Here is a 10,956-nt window from a genome sequence, read left to right on the forward strand (position 1 = left end):
TAATAGAATAAGGTTAAAGGTTCATAATTCAGTACCTATACATATATTTTCCTTCTGGATTTTGTGTAAGAATTTCTATATTTTCTCTTTGCCTTGAGTTTCTGTCTTAGTCTGTTTTTGGCTAGTGTAACCCAATACCAGAGAGTGCATGAGTGCTGGGAGCACCATAGCTGCCTATGGCAGAGCGTGTAGCAAATTATAGCAAGGCATAGTTATTCATGTGTGTACATCTGGTGGTAGACTTCTGATTCACATGCACACTGCAGCCATATTTATCTCAGTTCACTTTCTGTTTCTATAACAATATGCCTGAGACTAGGTAATTAAAAAACCTTTATTTGGCTCCTGGTTCTGGAAGCTGGGATGTCTAAGAGCATGGCCCTGGTCCCTGGTGAGGGCCTTCTTGCTGCATCATAACAGGGTAAAGGTCATCATTACAGGGCAAGAAAGAGTAAGCAGGCTACCAGAGGTCTCACTTCTTCTTCCTACAAAGTCATCAGTGCCATTCTGGGGGCCCTCAAGTTCTCATCAAATCCTTATTATATCCCAAAGTTCCTGCTCTCCAAATATTAGAAACATGAGTTTAGGGCTTAAGTTTCCAATGCATGAAATATGGGGAGCAGGGATACATTTACAATGTCATTGTCTTACCAAATCATTTACTCTCTGAGGCTGAAGCCTGTACCTGGGCATCAGAGATAGATGGAAATGGGCAGGTCAAAGGGTTAAGTTGGTTGACTAGGTGGGATAAGATTCCCCCAAGAATTTTTTGAGGTTATTGTGAATGAGATAGTTTTCCTGGTTTCTTTTTCAGAAGATGCATTATTGGAGTACAAGAAAGCAATCAATTTATATATATTGATCTTTTATCTTGCTACTTTGTTGAATTTGTTCATCAACTCTAGAAGTCTTCTGGTGGAGTTTTTGGGACTTCCTACTATAGGATCATATCATCAACAAACAGAGATAATTCACTTATTTTTGTATTTCTATCTCTTTAATTTACTTCTTTTGCTTGATTGTTCTGGTTAGAATTTCAAGGACTATACTGTATAGAAGTGATGAAAGTGGATACCCTTGTCTTGTTGATTTTAGAGAAAATGTCTTCAGTTTTTCTTCCTAAGTGTGACGTAGGCCTTGATTTTATCATATATAGTCTTTACAATATTGAAGTAAATTCCTTCTATCCCTAGTGTTTTAAACACTAGTGCTTCTCTAGTGTTTTCAGTACAAATGGGTGCAGAACTTTTTGGATAGTTTGCTTGCATCACTTGAGATAATCATGTGATTCTTGTACTTAACTGTATTCATGTTGTGAATGACATTTATTGATTTCCATATTTTGAACCAACCTTGCATTCCTAGGATGAAACACTTTGATTATGTTTGTATTATCTTCTTAATGTGATTTTGAATGTGGTTTGTCAACTTTTTAATTCAGGCTTTCTCATTTATTTTCATCAGGGATATTAGTCTGATATGTCTTTATATGCTTTTGGTGTCAGGGTGATATTGACTTATAGAGTGAATTTGACAGTGTTCCTTCATTTTCTATTTCATTGAATAATTTGAGGACAAATGGCATTAGTTCTTTTTAAAGAACTAAATTCAGCTGAAAATCCATCTGGCCCTGGATTTTCTCTGTTGGAAGGCTTTAATTGCTGCTTTAATTACATTACTTGATCTTGGTCTGTTTGTTTTCTATATACTCATGATTCAATTTAAGTCAGTGATATGTGTCTCAACATTTGTCAATATATTCTAGATTTTCTAGTTTATTGAGGTGTAAGTTTTCAAAATAATTTCTAATGATCCTCTAAATTTCAGAATTGTCTGTGGTGGTATCTCATTTTTCATCTATAATTTTTTTGATTTTGGTCTTCTCTTTCTTTTGGTTAGTTTGGCTAAGAGTTTATCAAACTTGTTTATCTTTTCAGAGGACCAAAAAATTTTATTAATCTTTGGTATTTTTAAAATTTCATTAATTCTAGTTCTGATCTTAATTATTTCCTATTCTCTCTAGATATTGGAATTGTTTGTTTGATTTTTCCCCCTAGGCCCTTCAGGTGTAGCATTACCTTATTTATTTGGAATCATTCAATTTTTTTAATGTAAGAACTCAATGCTATAAACTTTCCTCTTAGGAGCACTTTCATACTGTCCCAGAGATTTTAATATGTTGTATCTCTATTCTCATTTTTTTCTCAGCATTTGTTTCTAATTATTTCTCCCCTGATTTATTCTGTGATTCATTCCTCATTCAAAAGTGGATTATTTAATCTCGTGCTGTTAAAATGGTTTCTGCTTTTTTTGTCTTGTCATTGAGTTATAATTTTAATGCACTATGATCTTATAGGATTTGAGAAATTATGTCTATTTTTGTATTTGCTAATATTTACTTTATATCCCAAGATATGATCTATTTTAGAGAAGGTTCTTTGTGACGGTGCAAAGAAAGTAAATTCAGCTCTTGATGGATAAACTATTCTATAGATGTTAGTAAGGTACATTTGATTAAAAGTATTTTTTTCTGAAGAGTCTTAGTTTATGACTGGATCATGGACAGAGAGGCATTTTGAAATTACCCAGTATTACTGTACTGTGGTCTATTTGATTCTTTGTATTGAGAAGCATTTGTTTTATGTACACAGGTGCACCATTTTATAGGACATGAATATTTATTATCATTAAATCTTATTGGATGATTCTCTTAACCAGTATAAAGTGACATTTGTCTTTTCTGATTAATTTAGACTTGTAGTCTACCTTCTCTGAATTTAGAGTAGTTACATATGCTTGCAGTTTTAATTTCCATGGTGTATCTTTTTCTATCCCTTAACCTTCAGTATGTCTTCATCAGTAAGGTGAGTTTCTTGTGAACAACATTTTATTGGGCCTCATTTTAAATCTAATCTTTCTATCTATGTCTTTTGAATGGAGAGTATAGACCATTTACATTCACTGTTACCATAGAGAGATAATTTTATTTTCTGACATTTTGATTTATTTCTAATCTTTAATTCAGATTTGATTTCCTTTTAATTTATTATTCTTCTATTCATTCATCCCTATAATACTTTTTAAAATTTGTTCTGCATTAAAATATTTCAGTGTAGCAGGCTTAGTGGTTTGAATTCTTTTAGTTTCTGTTTATCATGGAATGTTTTGTTTCAATATCAACTCTGAAGGATAGTTTTTCTGGATGTTGTAATCTTGCTTGGCACCTCTTTTCTTTATGGGTTTGGTATATATAATTCTAAGCCCTGCTACCTTTTAAGGTATGGGTTGATAAATCAATTGATTTACTTCAAATGTAACCTACTAAATGGATGGAACTGGAAAATATCATGCTAAGTGAAATAAGCCAATCCCATAAAACTAACGTCCAGACGTTTTCTCTGATAAGTGGGTGCTGCTCCATAGTTGGGGGTGGGTGGGGAAAAATGAAGGAATTTTGGATTATGCAAAAGAAAGTGAGGGAAGGGGTGAGGAAGTGGGGATGGGAAAGATGGTAGAATGAGACAGACCTTATTACCCTATATACAGGTATGAAAAAAACTTTTTTAAATAAAAAATATAAAAAATAAACGTAACCTGCATTTTCTGTTGTCACTAATAAATCGTATTGTGGCTCACTGTCAGGCGTCTATCATCCACCATTTGCCTGCCTCTTGCCTGTCCATTGCCTGCCTTACCCCTATCCATCACCCAATGCTCGAGGTTCACCTCCCGATTCTCCAACAGCTGCCAGCAGATTCACCGCAGACCGCTAGTGGAGAACCAGCTGCCTGCTGCTGGCTGGAAGTTCACTGTTACAGTACCTGCAGGTTTGATTACATGTGGCTGCCGCCATTTTGAGACAACAGCAAGGCCCTGTAGGACCCCTGGCGGGACTGACCGAGTCCCGTCTCCAGGATTCCTCAGCCCAACCGATCACTCCCTGCCTCTGGGGCCCTCATATCAACTGACTACTGCTCCCTGCCGCCAGGACCCCCAGACCAACTGACTGTGCCTATCACCGGGAACCCAGACCAACTGATTGCACCCGGCCTCCTGGATCCCACAATGACACCAAACACACCCGACCTCCAGGACCACTGGACCAACTGCCTCCTGTCTCCAGGACCTCCAGCTGACCCCTGAGCTGCAGCTCCCCATTTGCCAACACATTTGGAAGCCAGAACAGCCATCTTGCATAATCCTGGAAGCCGTAGCTCCGATCTTCAGGTGGGGCAAATCCCATCCTGAGATGCCTGCTGGAGGCTTGAAGCTCATTGTCAGGTACCTCTCATACATCAGGCTACTGAACACTAGGAGGTTTCATTAGTATATGACTATTATACAGTAGATTTTCTTTTTTCTCCTTTTTAAAAAAATTTTGTTTTTATTTTCTTTATGTTTCTTGCTTTCTTTTCCTTCTGCTTACCTGTTCCCTCAGAGTCGCTTTCTCCCTTATTTACATGATGTTATTGTCCCCATAGGGGCTATTTGGTCTAGGATTGCATAGTGTCTGATTTGGGCACTGCTAATATTGATCTCCCCTTAAAGAAAGGGTTTTGGAAACCTATAGGGCCACTATAAGCCTATAGGGGGAAATCTGCAATACCCCAGATCTGCAGTGCTAGAGGGGAAGATACATGAACAACATGAAAAAACAAGGGAAGAAAATGATCCAAACAAATCTAGATTCTATAGTAATAGAATCCAAAGACAATATGTTAGAAGAAATGTCAGAAAAGGACTTCAGATTATACATGATTAAGATGATTCGCGAAGCTAAGGATGAGATAAGAGAGCAAATGCAGGCAATAAATGATAATACCAATAAGCTTAAAGAGCAACTGCAGGAAGCAAAAGATCATTTCAACAAAGAGATAGAGATTCTCAAAAAAAAACCAAATGGAAATCCTTGAAATGAAGGAGACAATAAACCAAATAAAAAAACTCAATAGAAAGCATCACCAACAGACTACACCACTTGGAAGACAGAACCTCAGACAATGAAGACAAAATATTTAATCTTGAAAATAAAGTCACCCAAACAGATAAGATGGTAAGAAATCATGAATAGAATCTCCAAGAACTATGGGACATCATGAAAAGACCAAATTTAAGAATTATTGGGATTAAGGAAGGCACAGAGATACAAACCAAAGGAATGAACAACCTATTCAATGAAATAATATCAGAAAATTTCCCAAACCTGAAGAATGAAATGGAAAATCAAATACAAGAGGCTTACAGAACACCAAATGCACAGAATCACAACAGATCCACACCAAGGCACATTATAATGAAAATGCCTAACATTCAAAATAAACATAGGATTTTGAAGGCCGTGAGAGAAAAGCATCAGATTACATATAGGGGGAGACCAATACGGATAGCAGCCGACTTCTCAACCCAGACTCTAAAAGGTAGAAGGGCCTGGACCAACATATTTCAAGCTCTGAAAGAACATGGTTGCCAACCAAGAATCCTATACCCAGCAAAACTAACCTTCAGATTTGAAGATGAAATAAAATCCTTCCATGATAAACAAAAGTTAAAAGAATTTACAAATAGAAAGCCTGCACTACAGAATGTTCTCAACAAAATACTCCATGAGGAGGAAATGAAAAATAACAATGTAGGTCAGCAAAGGGAGGAACTACCTTAGAGAAAAACCACTCAAAGGAGAAACCAAGCCAACTTAAAATCCAAAAATAAGCCAAATGACTGGGAATACAAATCATTTCTCAATAATAACCCTGAATGTTAATGGCCTAAAGTCATCAATCAAAAGACATAGACTGGCACAATGGATTAAAAAGAAAGACCCAACAATATGCTGCCTGCAAGAAACTCATCTCATAGAAAAAGACATCCACAGACTAAAGGTGAAAGGATGGGGAAAAAACCTACCACACACATGGACCCAGTAAAAAACCGGGGGTTTCCATCCATATATCAGATAAAGTGGACTTCAAGCCAAAGTTAGTCAGAAGGGATAAAGAAGGACATTTCATACTGCTTAAGGGAACCATAAATCAGGAAGACATAATGATAGTAAATATTTATGCCCCAAACAATCGTGCATCCCTGTACATCAAACAAATCCTTCTCAATTTCAAGAATCACATAGACCACAATACAATAATTCTGGGCGACTTTAACGTACCACTGTCACCACTAGATAGATCTTCCAAACAAAATCCAACCAAAGAAACCATAGAACTCAATAATACAATCAATATCCTAGACTAAATAGACATATATAGAATATTCCATCCATCAACGAGCGGATACACTTTCTTCTCAGCAGCACATGGAACCCTCTTGAAAATATACCATATGTTATGCCACAAAGCAGCCCTTAGGAAATGCAAAAAAATAGAGATACTGCCTTGTGTTCTATCAGACCATAATGGACCGAGAGTAGAAATCAATGACAAAGTAAAGAAAGGAAATTACTCCAAGACTTGGAGACTAAATAATATGTTATTGAATGAAACATGGATAACAAAAAACATCAGGGAGGAGATTAAAAAATTCTTAGAGGTCAATGAGAATGATGATACAACATATCAAAATCTCTGGGACACTATGAAAGCAGTACTAAGAGGTAAATTCATTGCATGGAGCGCATTCCAGAAAAGAATGAAAGTCAACAATTAAATGACCTAACATTACAGCTCAATGCCGTAGAAAAATAAGAACAGAATAACAGCCAAAGTAGTAGAAGACAGGAAATAATTAAAATCAGAGCTGAAATCAAGGAAATTGAAACAGAAGAAATTATTCAAAAAATTGTCAAAACAAAAAGTTGGTTCTTTGAGAAAGTAAACAAAATAGACAAACCCTTATCCACACTAACAAAGGGAAGGAGAGAGAAGACTCAAATTACTAAAATACATGAGGCAAAAGGTGCGGGGGCGCCTAGCACATAAAACTCATGCCAGGGAAGTGTGCCTGGCGCATAAAGACCCATGCCAGAGGTTGGTAATCTTCCTCTGGAGGATGATAGCAAGGACTCGTCATAAGTTGGGTGCTGCCAAGGCCTTCCCTGGAAGACGATAGCAAGGACTCGTCGTAAATTGAGTAAAGCTGGAGCCCCTTCCTCAGAGTGTTAATCTCTCTTCCTTTTTTGTTTTTCACCAGAACTCACAATATTACGCGGATTAATCATGTTTAATAAAGTTCTTCGGTTGAAGGATGATGGGAACACAAACAGTTCATATGAGTCAACTCAATTCCAGTAAAATAAAGTTCATTTGTTTACACAAAGCACTAATATTCCTATAGGGAATGGTGGACATTCTGAAGCAATATGTCTTGTGATGTTTTTGTTAACTTTTACAAGACTCCCAGACATCTAGTTGCATATAAGTGATTCTCTTAGCTTCAGTGATCAACATATTTATTACATCTGGTTTCTTCTGCAAAGTAATGAGCCTCCCACAGAAATACATTATATTTAGTTCAAAAGAAAAGTTTTAGTTCTTTTAGATGAAGATTTTTTACTCTGAAGATAATAACTTGGTTCTTAATAGTATAATATGATTTAACATAGCATAGACATGTAATTATAGTCATGAAAAATTAATAACAAATTACTAGAAGTTATAATTAATCTTAGCAGTAAGAAATCAAATAGAAGTTAAACTTCAAGGAAAAACAAGTGGTATACATCAACTTGCTTTTGTAAGTTTCGAGTCAAGGATACTTCATTGTGGGGAAATGTCAAGTAAGATAAGATATTACCAGATGGCGCCTGTTGGCTAAATGCCCAAATCCTTCTTCTGTTATCTATGCCCTTGAAACTTCCTCCTCTTTTTTTTCTTAGTAGGTTTGTAAAGGGTATAAAAATTGCTGGTGAATTCAATAAACTTGTCAGCAACCTAACACTGACCTGAGTCTGTGTGGTTGCTGTCCATCGCCGACGCTGCGCCGCCTAATCACTCGGGGCTTTTACATTTCAGGCCATCAAGGACCCCTGGACTCTGCTGCTTGGGCTGGTCCCCGGCAAAAAGGAAATATCACAACAGACACCACTGAGATACAGAACATAATGAGAAGCTACTTTGAAAATCTGTATTCCAACAAAGTAGAAAGAATCAAAGATATTGACAAATTTCTAGAGACATATGCTCCACCCAAACTGAACCAGAAGGACATACACGATTTAAACAGATCAATATCAAGCAATGAAATAGAAGAAGTCATTAAAAATCTACCATCCAAGAAAAGCCCAGGACCAGACAGATTCTCAGCCGAGTTCTACAAGACCTTCAAAGAAGAACTCATACCAATACTTCTCAAAGTATTCCAGGAAATAGAAAAGGAGGGTACCCTACCAAACTCATTCTATGAAACTAATGTCACTCTCATACCCAAACCAGGAAAAGACACATCAAGGAAAGAAAATTTTAGAGCAATATCTTTGATGAATATACATGCTAAGATCCTTAACAAAATATTGGCAAACTGTATCCAAAAACATATTAAGAAAATTGTGCACTACAATCAAGTGGGGTTCATTCCTGGAATGCAAGGATGGTTCACCATCCGTAAATCAATAAACGGAATCCATCATGTTAATAGACTTAAGGATAAGAATCATATGGTTATTTCAATTGACGCAGAAAAAGCATTTGACAATATACAACACCCCTTCATGCTGAAAACACTAGAAAAAATAGAGATAGTAGGAACATACCTGAACATTGTAAAGGTTGTTTATGCTAAGCCCATGGCCAACATCATTCTTAATGGAGAAAAAGTGAAACCATTCCCTTTAAAAACGGGAACAAGACAGGGATGTCCTCTTTCACCACTTCTATTCAACATTGTCCTCGAAACTCTAGCCAGAGCAATTAAGCAGACTAAAGAAATTAAAGGGACACGAATAGGAAAAGAGGAACTTAAGTTGTCCCTATTTGCGGATGACATGATTCTATATTTAGAGGATCTAAAAACCTCCTCCAGAAAACTTCTAGACCTCATCAATGAATTCAGCAAAATAGCAGGCTATAAAATCAACACGCACAAATCTACAGCATTTTTATACACAAGCGATGAAACAGCTGAAAGGGAAATGAGGAAAACAACTCCATTTGCAATAGCCTCCAAAAAAATAAAATACTTGGGTATCAATCTAACCAAAGAGGTAAAAGATCTCTACAATGAAAACAACAAAACACTGAAGAAAGAAATGAAGGAAGACCTTAGAAGATGGAAAGATCTCCCATGTTCTTGGATAGGCAGAATTAATATTGTCAAAATGGCCATAATACCCAAAGTGCTATACAGATTCAATGCAATTCCAATTAAAATCCCAATGACGTACCTCACAGAAATAGAGCAAGCAATCATGAAATTCATCTGGAAGAATAAGAAACCCAGAATAGCTAAAGCAATCCTTAGCAGGAAGAATGAAACAGGGAGTATCACAATACCAGAACTTCAACTATACTACAAAGCAATAGTAACAAAAACGGCATGGTATTGGCACCAAAATAGACAGGTAGATCAATGGTATAGAATAGAAGACACGGACACAAACCCAAACAAATACAATTTTCTCATACTAGACAAAGGTGCCAAAAATATGCAATGGAGAAGATAGCCTCTTCAACAAATGGTGCTGGAAAAACTGGAAATCCATATGCAACAGAATGAAACTAAACCCCTATCTCTCACCCTGCACAAAACTCAACTCACAATGGATCAAGGACCTTGAAATCAGACCAGAGACCCTGCATCTTACAGAAGAAAAAGTAGGTCCAAATCTTCACCTTGTTGGCTTAGGATCAGACTTCCTTAACAGGACTCCCATAGCACAAGAAATAAAAGCAAGAATCAATACTGGGACAGATTCAAACTAAATAGCTTTCTCTCAGCAAAAGAAACTATCAGCAATGCAAAGAGAGAGCCTACAGAGTGGGAGAATATCTTTGCCACTCATACTTCAGATAGAGCACTAATTTCCAGAATATATAAAGAACTCAAAAAACTCTACTCCAAGAATACAAATAACCCCATCAACAAATGTGCTAAGGAAATGAACAGACACTTCACAGAAGAAGATGTACAAGCAATCAACAGATATATGAAAAAATGTTCACCATCTCTAGTAATAAGAGAAATGCAAATCAAAACTACCCTAAGATTCCATCTCACCCCAATTAGAATGGCGATTATCAAGAACACAAGCAATAGGTGTTGGAGAGGATGTGGGGAAAAAGGTACACTTATACATTGCTGGTGGGACTGCAAATTAGTGCAGCCACTCTGGAAAGCAGTGTGGAGATTCCTTAGAAAACTTGGAATGGACCTACCATTTGACCCAGCTATCCCACTCCTCAGCCTATACCCAAAGGACTTAAAATCAGCATACTACAGAGATACAGCCACATCAATGTTCATAGCGGCTCAATTCACAATAGCCAGACTGTGGAACCAACCTAGGTGCCCTTCAATTGATGAATGGATCAAGAATCTGTGGTATATATATGTATACAATGGAATATTACTCAGCTATAAAGAATAATAAAATTATGGCACTTGCAGGCAAATGGATGAAATTGGAGAATATCATGTTAAGTGAGATAAGCCAATCTCAAAAATCCAAAAGAGGAATGATCTCACCGATAAGCAGATGATGACACTTAATGGGGGGTGGGAATGGGACAAGAATGGAGGAAGGAGGGACTGTATAGAGGGAAAAGAGAGGTGGGAGGGGTGGGGGAAGGAAAAAAATAACAGAATGAATCAAACATCATTACCCTATGTAAATGTATGATTATGCAAATGGTATGCTGTTACTCCATGTACAAACAGAAACAACATGTATCCCATTTGTTTACAATAAAAATAAATTTTAAAAAATCGTATTGTTATTCTGTTTGTTGGGCATTTTATTAAGATGTGTCTTGGAGCCAACACAGTGGTGCATGCCTTATAATCCCAGCAGCT

This window comes from Sciurus vulgaris (assembly GCF_902686455.1).
Source record: "Sciurus vulgaris genome assembly, chromosome: 8".
Taxonomy (NCBI): Eukaryota; Metazoa; Chordata; class Mammalia; order Rodentia; family Sciuridae; genus Sciurus; species Sciurus vulgaris.